Genomic DNA, 10580 nt, shown 5'->3' with positions numbered 1-10580 from the left:
GAGCACTGTGGTTGGGCGCTGTAGACTTCGATTCTGGAAGGTACTAGCCAAGTGGGCTAGTTGAGCACTGTGGTTGGGCGCTGTAGACTTCGATTCTGGAAGGTACTAGCCAAGTGGGCTAGTTGAGCACTGTGGTTGGGACTTCGATTCTGGAAGGTACTAGCCAGTGGGCTAGTTGAGCGTAGCTGATTTTACTGATTGAGCGTCCCAGCGAGTGTGCAACGGACGTGGAGCATCGAAGACTTCGTCAGAGGCACTTTGTGTCCGTCATCCGTGAAGCAGGCGAGCGTAAGGGCTAGCAACGCCGCTCCGGTTGACCTTGCATAGACTTGTATATTATAATGGTGATGGGAAATAATAACGGATTATTTTAAGTCTAATTCTTTTCATTTTACCTTTTAAACATTACACTATTTTTCCCACCAAGATTTGGGTTCTCTGAACTAGAATCGGATCATAGTTTAAAAAGAACCCAGTTACGAAGGGTTCGTAACAACTTCCTAATGCATTCTCTTTGTCTACTACTCTGACACTGAAATAAATCTTTCTAATGTCTCTATTGCTCATCTGGGCACTCAATTTCCACCTCCCCTCGTGCAAGTGCCCCTTGTGTTAAATAGTCAGTCTTTATCTACCCCTGTCAATTCCACTGAGAATCTTGTATGTGGTGATCATGTCCCCCATAACTCTTCTGTTTCTCAGTAACGTGAGGTTTAATTCCCGTAGTCCATCTTCGTAGCTCATACCCCTCGGTTCGGGTATTAGTCTGGTGGCAAACCTTTGTACCTTTTCCAGTTTAGTCTTATGCTTGACTAAATATGGACTCCATGCTGGGACCGCATACTCCAGGATTGGTCTGACACATGTGGTATACAAAGCTCTGAATGATGCTTTACACATGTTTCTAATGGTTGTTCTTATGTTAACCAACCTGGCATATGCCACTGATTTTATCATGAGATGGGCTTCAGGGGACAGGTCTGGCGTGATATCAACCCCCAGGTCTTTCTCTCTCTCTCTCTCTCTCTCTCTCTCTCTCTCTCTCTCTCTCTCTCTCTCTCTCTCTCTCTCTCTCTCTCTCTCTCTCTCTCTCTCTCTCTCTCTCTGACTCTTGAAGTATTTCATCTCCCATATGATTCCTTGTATCTGGTCTCCTGCTCCCTTCACCTATCTTCAATACATTATATTTGCTTTGGTTAAACTCTAACAACCATTTGTTCGACCATTCCTACAGCTTAATCAGGTCTTCTTGAAGCCTCAAGCTTTCCTCCTGTCTTAATCCTTCTCATAATTTTGGCGTCGTCAGCAAACATTGAGAGGAATGAGTTTATATCCTCTGGGAGATCATTTACGTAAATCAGAAACAAGATAGGCCCGAGTATAGAGCCCTGCGTGACTCCACTGGTGACTTCACGCCACTCTGAGGTCTCGCCCCTCATTAACTCTGCTTCCTATTGCTTAGGTACTCCCTTATCCACTGGAGTACCATACCAGTTACTCTTGCCTAGTTTCTCCAGCTTATGCATCAGCCTCATATGGGGTACTGTATCAGGTTTTCCGATAATCCAAGAAAATGCAGTCCGCCAATCCTGTTGCTTAATCTTTGTCACCTGATCGATGAATTCTATTAAGCCTGTAAGGCAAGATTTAACCTCCCTGAACCGATGTTGATTAGTTGTCACGATGTCCCTTATCTCCAGATGTTACTAGGTTTTTTTCTCGCGATCTTGTCCATCACCTTGCATGGTATAAAAGTTAAGGACACTGGCCTGTAGTTCAGTGCCTCTTGTCTGTCACCCTTTTTGTATATTGGGACTACTTTAGCCGTCTTCCATATATCTGGTAGATCTCCCATCTCCAGTGACCTACTATACACTATGGAGAGTGGCAAGCAAAGTGCTTCTGCACACTCTTTCAATACCTATGGTAAGATTCCGTCTGGGCCAACAGCCTTTCTCACGTTCAGATCCAAAAGATGCCTCTTGACCTCATCTCTTGTGATTTCGAACCCTTCTAAGGCCGCCTAGTTTACCTCTCCTAGTGCAGTGATCTCACCTCGTTCTATTGTGAAGACCTCTTGGAGCCTCTTGTTGACTTCTTCACACACATCTTTGTCATTCTCTGTGTACCTGTCCTCGCCTGTTCTAAGTTTCTTCACCTGTTCCTTCACTGTTTTCCTCCTGATATGACTGTGCAGTAGTTTTGGCTCGGTCTTGGCTTTATTAACTATATCATTTTCATACCTTTTCTCAGCTGCTCTTCTCACTTACATACTCCTACCTGGTTCTCTGGTATCTCTCTACTTTCTGGTATTCTGTTATTTCAGAAGTTCCTCCTCAACCTTTTGTTCAGATCCATTGCTTTCATACATGCCCTATTAAACCAAGGATTCTTCTTTTGCTTTCGGTTTATTCCTGTCGGGCCGGGATAAACCTGTTTACTACCTCCTGACACTTTCAGGTGATATTGTCCATCATATCTTGTACGGACTTAGTTCTCAGTTGTGTCCCAATGTATATCCCACAGAAATTTTCTCATTTCCTCATAATTTACCTTTCGGTACGCCAGCCCTTTGTTTCCCAATTCTTATTTTCGGGAGATAAATCCTAGCTCTACCAGGTAATCAAAGATCAGTACACTGTGATCAGTGATTCATAAGGGGGCTTCTAACATAAGTTCCCTTATATGCGACTCATTTACAGTAAATATTAGATCAGGTATAGCTGGTTCGTCCTCTCCTCTAAGTTTTATCGGTCCCTTGATGTATTGGCTAAGAAAGTTTCTTGTTGCCACGTCCAGCTGCTTAGCTCTCAAAGTGTCTGGTCCTCCATGTGGGTCTCTGTTCTCCCACTCTATATTCCCGTGGTTGACGTCTTCCATGATTAGTAGTCTGGATCCGTTCCTGCTAGCGATAGAAGCTACTCTCTCTCTATTATATTAATGGTGGCAATGTTGTTTCCATCTTCTGTCGTTTGGTGGGGGTTATATTTGACTACTACTATAATCTTTTGTCCTCCAATTGCTGTGTGTGTGTGTGTGTGTGTGTGTGTGTGTGTGTGTGTGTGTGTGTGTGTGTGTGTGTGTAAATTTGTTCGGTATCAATAAAATGCTAACTCTTACGGGCAATAGTATGCTGGAGTTTAATTTATCCATAAAAATGAAAGTGCAACAAGGACCATAATAACCTACAACTTGAACATCATTGTTGTTCTAGTTGCAGGTTGGTATAGTCATATAGTGACTTGTGTTGTATAGATAATGTACATGTAGATGTCATGAATAACAGTAAATAGTAAAAACCATCTTGCTTTTGTCTCAATCCCCCCCTCCCCGCTCAGCTCGTTGTTGCCGTGTGGGGGCTTAGTGGGCGGCTGCCGGAGTGTGATGCTCCTTGGGACAGTCCTCTGTCCTTTTCTAGCCTCGTGCTTCTGCTGCCGTCCTCTCCAATTCTGCTGGGCACCTTTTCCTTTTCCTTCTGTTTCGTTTTTCTCCCCCCTCTTCTCCTATCTGCTTGCCGTTTCCTGCCAACCTTTTGCTTGTTCTGGTTCTTCCCTTGGACTTCTTCTATTTTGACGCCCGGGTACTTGAGGAGGCATACTCTTGCACCCGTAGAACTGTACTACCCGACGTCGAGAGCGAGGGGAACCTTTTATTGTCAATCCCCCTTTCGTCACTGAACCCGATCTCGACGGACTGCCGGTTTCTTAAGGTGGCGTTTGTGGGGCGTATACTCACGACGCACCCCTAGGAGGCCCCGGCTAGATCGGCGATAGCTTCTTGTTGGGTGTCCTGCCTCTAATTGTGGCTCCATGGTGGGTGTGGGGGCACATTCGTGAATGAATTTTTCTTTTCGTAATTATGATGACCCCTGTTTCGGCTGTTTCTGGTTTACCTTCTCAGGCTCGTGGGGTGGGCGACCAAACCCCTGAGTCAGTCCGTGTTGGAAGACCGGGCTCTGTAGCCTCCGCTGCATTGGGCCCCGACCTTGCTCCTCCTTTGGCCTCTCTGACTCCTTCCCCTGGCTCCCCTCCCTCCTCTGTGGTTGGGTCGAGCCCCAAGCCCCCAGTGGTGACTACCTCGTCCCCTGGCGCGGCTCCTTCTCTAGTTGTAACTACTGCACCCTTTAACCCCTCTCTCTCTGGGGGTTCTCACCGCCGTCCTCGTCACGGCCGCCCTCGCTCGATTCCTTCCAGTTCTGCTACCTATCAAGCCTTGTTTAGTCCCGCTTCGTGGGCAAAATATTTTGATCTCCTCCCTCTTGATTCTGCGCCTCCTGACGATTTCTCCCTCCATCGACATCTCGTTGATTTCGTGGATGCCTCTATTACTTTCAACCCCACTCGTCTCGGTACACGTGTCGTTGCTGCTCCTTCTCAGGATGCTGCTTCCCGCTTGGCTGCCTTATCCTGCCTTGGCGAGACCCCTGTTTGGGTCTCGAAGAACGCTCAGTTGAATGCCAGTGTTGGCACTATTCTGCTCCCGCCCCATGTTGCGACCGGTGTTCGGGACCTGCGCGACTGCCACGACGATATTCGACATATCCTCGCTGCCCAGGGCCATTCTATTCTCCAGGTGGACACGTTTACTCGTCCCCCTCGTGGTAGTCGCCGTCAACCCCTCCGGGTTGTGAAGATTACCTTTGATGGTAGGACCCTTCCACCCTCTGTCATTCTTGCTGGTGCCAGGTGCTCTGTCCAGGAGTACATTCCTTCTCCTCGGCTCTGCAACAAGTGCTGGAGGTTTGGGCATGGTGCCCTCCGCTGCTCCGTGACTGTCTCTCTCTGTCCTTTGTGTGGTGGCGAAGGTCACTCTAAATCGGAGTGCACTTCTCCCCAGGCTCGTTGCCTCAACTGTGGTGAGGCCCATCCTACCTTCTCCCGTGCGTGTGTCCATTACAAGCTTGAGGCAGCCGTCCTCAACTTGAAGCACCGGGAGCGTTTATCTTTTCCTGAGGCGAGACGCCAGGTTCGCCGGCTCCCGCCTTATGCTAATATCTCTTATGCTCGCGTGTTGCACTCTTCCTCTCCTCGTCCTTCCCGCCTTCTTCAGACTCACAACCGTTTCCGGGCCTTGGACCCTGATACGCCCACTGCCCCCTGCTCTGTTCCTTTGGGTTCTCTCCCGAAGGATCCACCTCCTGCTCCTCTGTCTGGGGTTCCCCTTCTTTCTACCTGGTCTGTCGTGTCTCTTGTGTCTTCTTCCTCGTCTCCCTCCGATCCTCCTTCCCATCCGTCTCTTGACTCTCCCCGCCGCCTGCCAGTGCGGGCTGATGTCCATCGCTCTCCAAACGGCCGTCATGTGTGCTCTCGTTCAGCTTCTGTTGAGACGCTAGAATCCGTTGCCCAGTACGTGGTTGCTGGGACACCAGTCTCTTTAAGTCAGAAGCGTAAACCTGGCTCCTCTCATTCCTCCTCCCCGGCGGGTAAGAAGGTTTCGCTTTCTTCCTCGGCCCCTACTTCTGCCTCTCTCGCTCCTTCCCCTCCCATTTCGGTGGTTGCGCCCCCTGTTCCTGCTATAGAGGTTTCTTTAGCCCCCGCTTCCCTCTCGGTTGCTGCCCATGCTGAGGTACGCTCCCCTCTTTCTACCCCCCCTCTTCCTGCCCATGCTGAGGTACGCTCCCCTCTTTCTACCCCCCCTCTTCCTGCTGCTGTCCTTGACTGCTCCTCTCCGTTGTCTCCTCCTCCTCGTCCTCCGGACCCCGCCCGCCCACCTCTGATCTGTTCTCCCGTTTCCTTCCCTCCGTCTTTGCTTAGTTTACCCATGCCCCCTAACCCTGACTTTGCTGACCCTGATCCCGACCCTGATATTCTTTAACGTGCTCTATTGCTCTTTCGCCTTTGTTTCTTCCTTGTTCTCTGTTTTTGTCCTTTCTCCTCTCGTCGTTGTCCATTCTTCAATGGAACGTTCGAGGTTATTACGCCAAATTCCTCGAACTCCAACTTCTGATTTCGCGGTTTTCGCCCCTTTGTGTCTGTCTCCAGGAGCCGATGCTTGGTGCTCGTCCTGGTCGTTTTCGTGGCTATTCCTTTCTCTTCCCCCCCCCCCAGCCGTTGCGGGGGCTTCTAATTCTTCTGCTCTTTTGATTCGTGCTGAAGTTCCCTTTGTTCCTTTACTTTTTCCTTCGCCTCCCCATTGTTCTGCTGCTCGTATCTTTGTGGGGAAATGGTACACAGTTTGTTCCATTTATCTCCCCCCGAGTGTCCCGCTTTCTCTTCCTGATTTGAAACACCTCCTAGACTCCTTGCCGGAGCCTGTGCTCCTGCTGGGTGACTTCAATTGTCGTCATTCTCTTTGGGGTGACGTCCTGACGAATACCCGTGGTCGCCTTCTTGAGCCGTTTCTCCTCTCTTCTTCCCTGTCTCTTCTGAATTCTGGTGAGCCCACTCATTTGGACTCTCGGACTCGCACCCTTTCTTGTCTTGATCTTTCTCTCTGCTCTTCTTCTCTTTACTTAGATTTCACGTGGCAGGTTCTTGATGACCTCCATGGAAGTGATCATTTCCCCATCCTTGTTTCCTTTTTCTCTTTTCGCCCTTCCCTCTCTTTCCCTAGGTGGCAGTTTGCTAAGGCGGACTGGACCCTATTTACCCTCAGTGCTACTCTCTCTGACCTCTTCCTTCTGCCTCTCTCTCGCGCTCTCCTCCTTTTTCATGACAGTCTTCAATGCTGCCCTCCGCTCTATCCCTCGCTCTTCCTCTCGGGGTCCACGGAAGTGCGTTCCCTGATGGAATGCGGACTGTGCTTGGGCTGTCCGCTGTAAGCGTGCAGCCTGGAAGAGGCACCGCCGTAGGCAGACGACTGATTCTTTTCTTTTCTTTCGGAAAGCGAGTGCGGTGGCCCGTAGGACCATCCGTACGGCTAAACGTGAATGTTGGGTATCTTATGTCTCAACAATTACGTCCGAAACTCCTCTAGCCCAGATCTGGAAGCGTATCCGCAAGATAGCGGGTAAATTCGTTCCCGATGTTTCACCGGTCCTTCACCTCCATGATACTCTTGTGGCGGACCCGTTGCAGGTCGCTTCCGTACTGGGTTCCCACTTTTCTTCTGATAGCTCTGGTCTTCATCTTCCCCAATCTTTTCTTCTTCGTAAACCTGTCCTTGAGTCTCGTCCTTTAGATTTCTGCACTCGTCTTCAACTTCCCTATAATGATCCCTTCTCTCTCTCTGAACTTCGTTCTGCCCTGGCCCTCTGCGGTTCTACAGCGGCGGGCTCCGATGGTATTCATTGTGAGATGCTTCGCCATCTCCCTCCGTGCACGTCTCAGTATTTACTGAGTCTGTATAATCGGATCTGGGAGTCATCGTCAGTCCCTGAGGACTGGCTCGATGCCGTTGTCCTCCCTGTTCGCAAACCTGGGTCTCTGCGTACTTCCCCTAAGGACTTTCGCCCTATTGTCCTCACAAGTTGTGTCTGCAAACAATTTGAATGTATGGTTAACGTTCGTCTGATGTGGTTCCTGGAACACCATCACCTCCTCTCCCCTTCTCAATTTGGTTTCCGCAAGTGCCGCAGCACGACAGATGTCCTATTGAACTTGGAGGTCTATATTCGTACTGCTTTTGCTGCGAAGACCTCCGTTGTTGTCGTCCTTTTTGACCTGGAAAAGGCTTACGACACCACTTGGCGATATCATATTCTATCTCAACTTCATTCTTTTGGCCTTCGTGGTCGTCTCCCTCTCTTTCTCCGCAGTTTCCTCTCCCGTCGTTCCTTTCGGGTGCGCCTTGGTACCGCGCTCTCTGCCTCTTTTCAGCAATACGAAGGTGTGCCCCAGGGTAGTGCTCTGACCACTACTATTTTTCTGGTTGCCCTCAATGGTCTTCTTTCCTCTCTTCCTTCTGGTGTCTTCTCTGCTCTCTATGTCGATGATCTTACCCTTTGCTGTCAGGGTGATGATTCGCCTCTCCTTCAGAGCCCTTTTTCAACTTACAATTGATGCCGTGTCGTCTTGGGCCACCGATCATGGCTTCAAGTTCTCTACTTCTAAGACTTGTGCCATGACTTTTACGCGGAAACGGGTTGTTCTTCGTCCCTCTTTGTCACTTTATGGTCATCCCCTTGAATACAAAGATTCCGTGAAGCTTTTTGGGGTTATTCCTTGACACTCGTTTGTCTTGGTCTCCCCATATCTCTTACCTCCGTGTTGAGTGCTCTAAGGCCCTTACCCTCCTTCGGGTCTTGTCCCATACTTCTTGGGGGGCATGCAGATAGGCGCACTTTCCTTGCTTTACATTCCTCTCTTGTCCTGTCTAAGCTCGATTATGGTTGCCCTGCTTACTCGTCTGCTTCTCCTTCTACTCTTCGCCGTCTTGATGCTTTGCACCATACTGGGTTGCGCCTCAGTTCTGGTGCCTTTCGTTCGACTCCCGTCCTTAGTTTGTATGTTGACACTGGCTTCCTGTCTCTCCAGGACCGCCGTGATCGCTACTGTCTTCGCTATCTTGCGCGGTCCTTACAACATCCTTCCTCTCGCCTCTGTCGTGCTTTAACTTTTACCCCTCCTGCGGTTCCTGTTCCTCTTCACCACCTCCCTCTTTCTGTCCGGTTATCTCGCCTCCAGGATTCTCTTTCCGTTCGTATTTCTAATGTTTCTTCTCGTGTTGTTCCTTCTTTGCCCCCGTGGAGAGTCCCTCATACGCGGTTTTGTACTTCCTTGACCCGTATCACTAAAGCTTTTACCCCTCCTACGGTTCTAAAACGCCTTTTCCTTGAGCACTTTTCTTCTCACTCCTGCTCCGTTTCTGTCTTCACCGATGGGTCTAAGTCGGCGGACGGTGTTGGCTACTCTTTTGTTTTTCCTGATCGCACTTATATGTGTCGCTTACCTCCGGAGACTAGCATCTTTACAGCGGAACTTTATGCTATTCTCTATGCTCTTCGTCTCCAGCTTTCTCGTCGTCAGTCTTCCTTTGTAGTTGTTGTTGACTCTCGTAGTGCCCTCATGGCTCTCGGGTCCTTTAATCCGGTTCATCCAGTAGTTGTCGAGATACAGCATTGGCTGTTTCTTGTTCACAGTAAATTCAAGTCAGTTGAGTTTTGTGTGGTTCCCAGCCATATTGGTGTGTCTTTAAATGAGCGTGCGGATGCTGCCGCCAAGGAAGCTGTTCGCTCTTATCCCATCTCTTGTAAAGGCATTCCGTATTCCGACTTTTACCCGGTTATCCATTCCTCAATCCTTACCCGTTGGCAGGCTTCTTGGTTGTCTGTTACTGGTAACAAGCTATGTACTCTTAAATGTTGTGATTCCTCGTGGCCGTCCTCCTTCCACCGTAACCGGCTGTGGGAAACAGATCTGGCGAGGTTGCGTATTGGCCATACTCGCTTAACCCATGGTCACTTGATGGAGCGCCGCCCTGCTCCTTATTGTCCTAGTTGCATTAACCCTCTTACGGTCGTGCATGTCCTTCTTGAATGTCCTGACTTCCAGGACGAGCGTGTGTCTTGCTTTCCGACCGCCCCTCGCGGTCACCTGTCCCTCAATAGAATTCTTGGTGACTCGGATACTTTTGATATCGTTCGCCTTATGCGTTTTTGTTCTCGTATTGGCATCCTTGGTGATATTTAGCGCCCTCTGATTATTTTGCGCATTTGATGGAGCTAAATAGCCTTTCCGGTTTGGTGTCTTCTTTTGATAATTACTTACTTACTTATATAGATTTATCAGGCGTGTTGCTCATGCCTTAAGCTTGCATGGTAAGATAACTATAGGTGGTGTTCAGAATGTCTGTGAAGCTCATTATTAACTGATGACGACAACGATGTTCCTCATGCCTCAATCCGCCATTCTCATATATCATTAGTTACATGCCATTTATGAATATATTGGTTGAATGGTGATAGCAACAATGTTTCTCTTTCCTCGAACTAGTATTGCCAACATTTTATTGCCAAACATTTATGGTGTATGTTGCTTATAAAGGTTATTATTGATTAACTGACGATGGCAAGACTGGAAGCTATCGGTTCACACTTAGTAAAGTCATTTATGGTTGGGTTCTGCATAATGCTCTTCTTCTTCTGTTAATAAAAATAATAATAATATTTATTAGGGGAAAGTACATACATACAAAATGGTATACAAGAAAAATGTTGTATCTCTAGGTAGGGCAAGTAAATACTATGCCTCAAGCCACTAATACACTCAGTGTTTCAGGCATGACAATAGCACCACTGTCGCTCTAGTCACAAGTAATACATTATCAAATAAGAACTGTTGAGATGTCGGATATTTTAATGGTGATCTATTCTTATTAATTGTAAATTGATCTTCCTCTCTTAAATTTACGGTGAAAATAGTTATACATAAAAGCTTAAAGTCGGTATACTTCACTAGTATATAAAAATGGTCAACTAGAACCACTTATTTCAATATTTTACATAAATTACTGGAATCGTGACGGTTTATGCATAATAACAATTGTGGTATCTGTTGACAGGCAGGACACCCCTTCACTCAGCAGCCATTTTTGGTCGCAACAACACTGTGAAGGTCCTCCTCGACGCTGGAGCAGACATCAACGCTACAGATAAGGATGGTAAGAGTCACACTTATGCATCTCAACATTATACAACACTC

Source organism: Procambarus clarkii, unplaced genomic scaffold, assembly GCF_040958095.1.
Source record: "Procambarus clarkii isolate CNS0578487 unplaced genomic scaffold, FALCON_Pclarkii_2.0 HiC_scaffold_95, whole genome shotgun sequence".
Classification (NCBI taxonomy): Eukaryota; Metazoa; Arthropoda; class Malacostraca; order Decapoda; family Cambaridae; genus Procambarus; species Procambarus clarkii.
The sequence above is the reverse complement of the archived record's forward strand: the minus strand, read 5'-3'. Positions refer to the sequence as shown.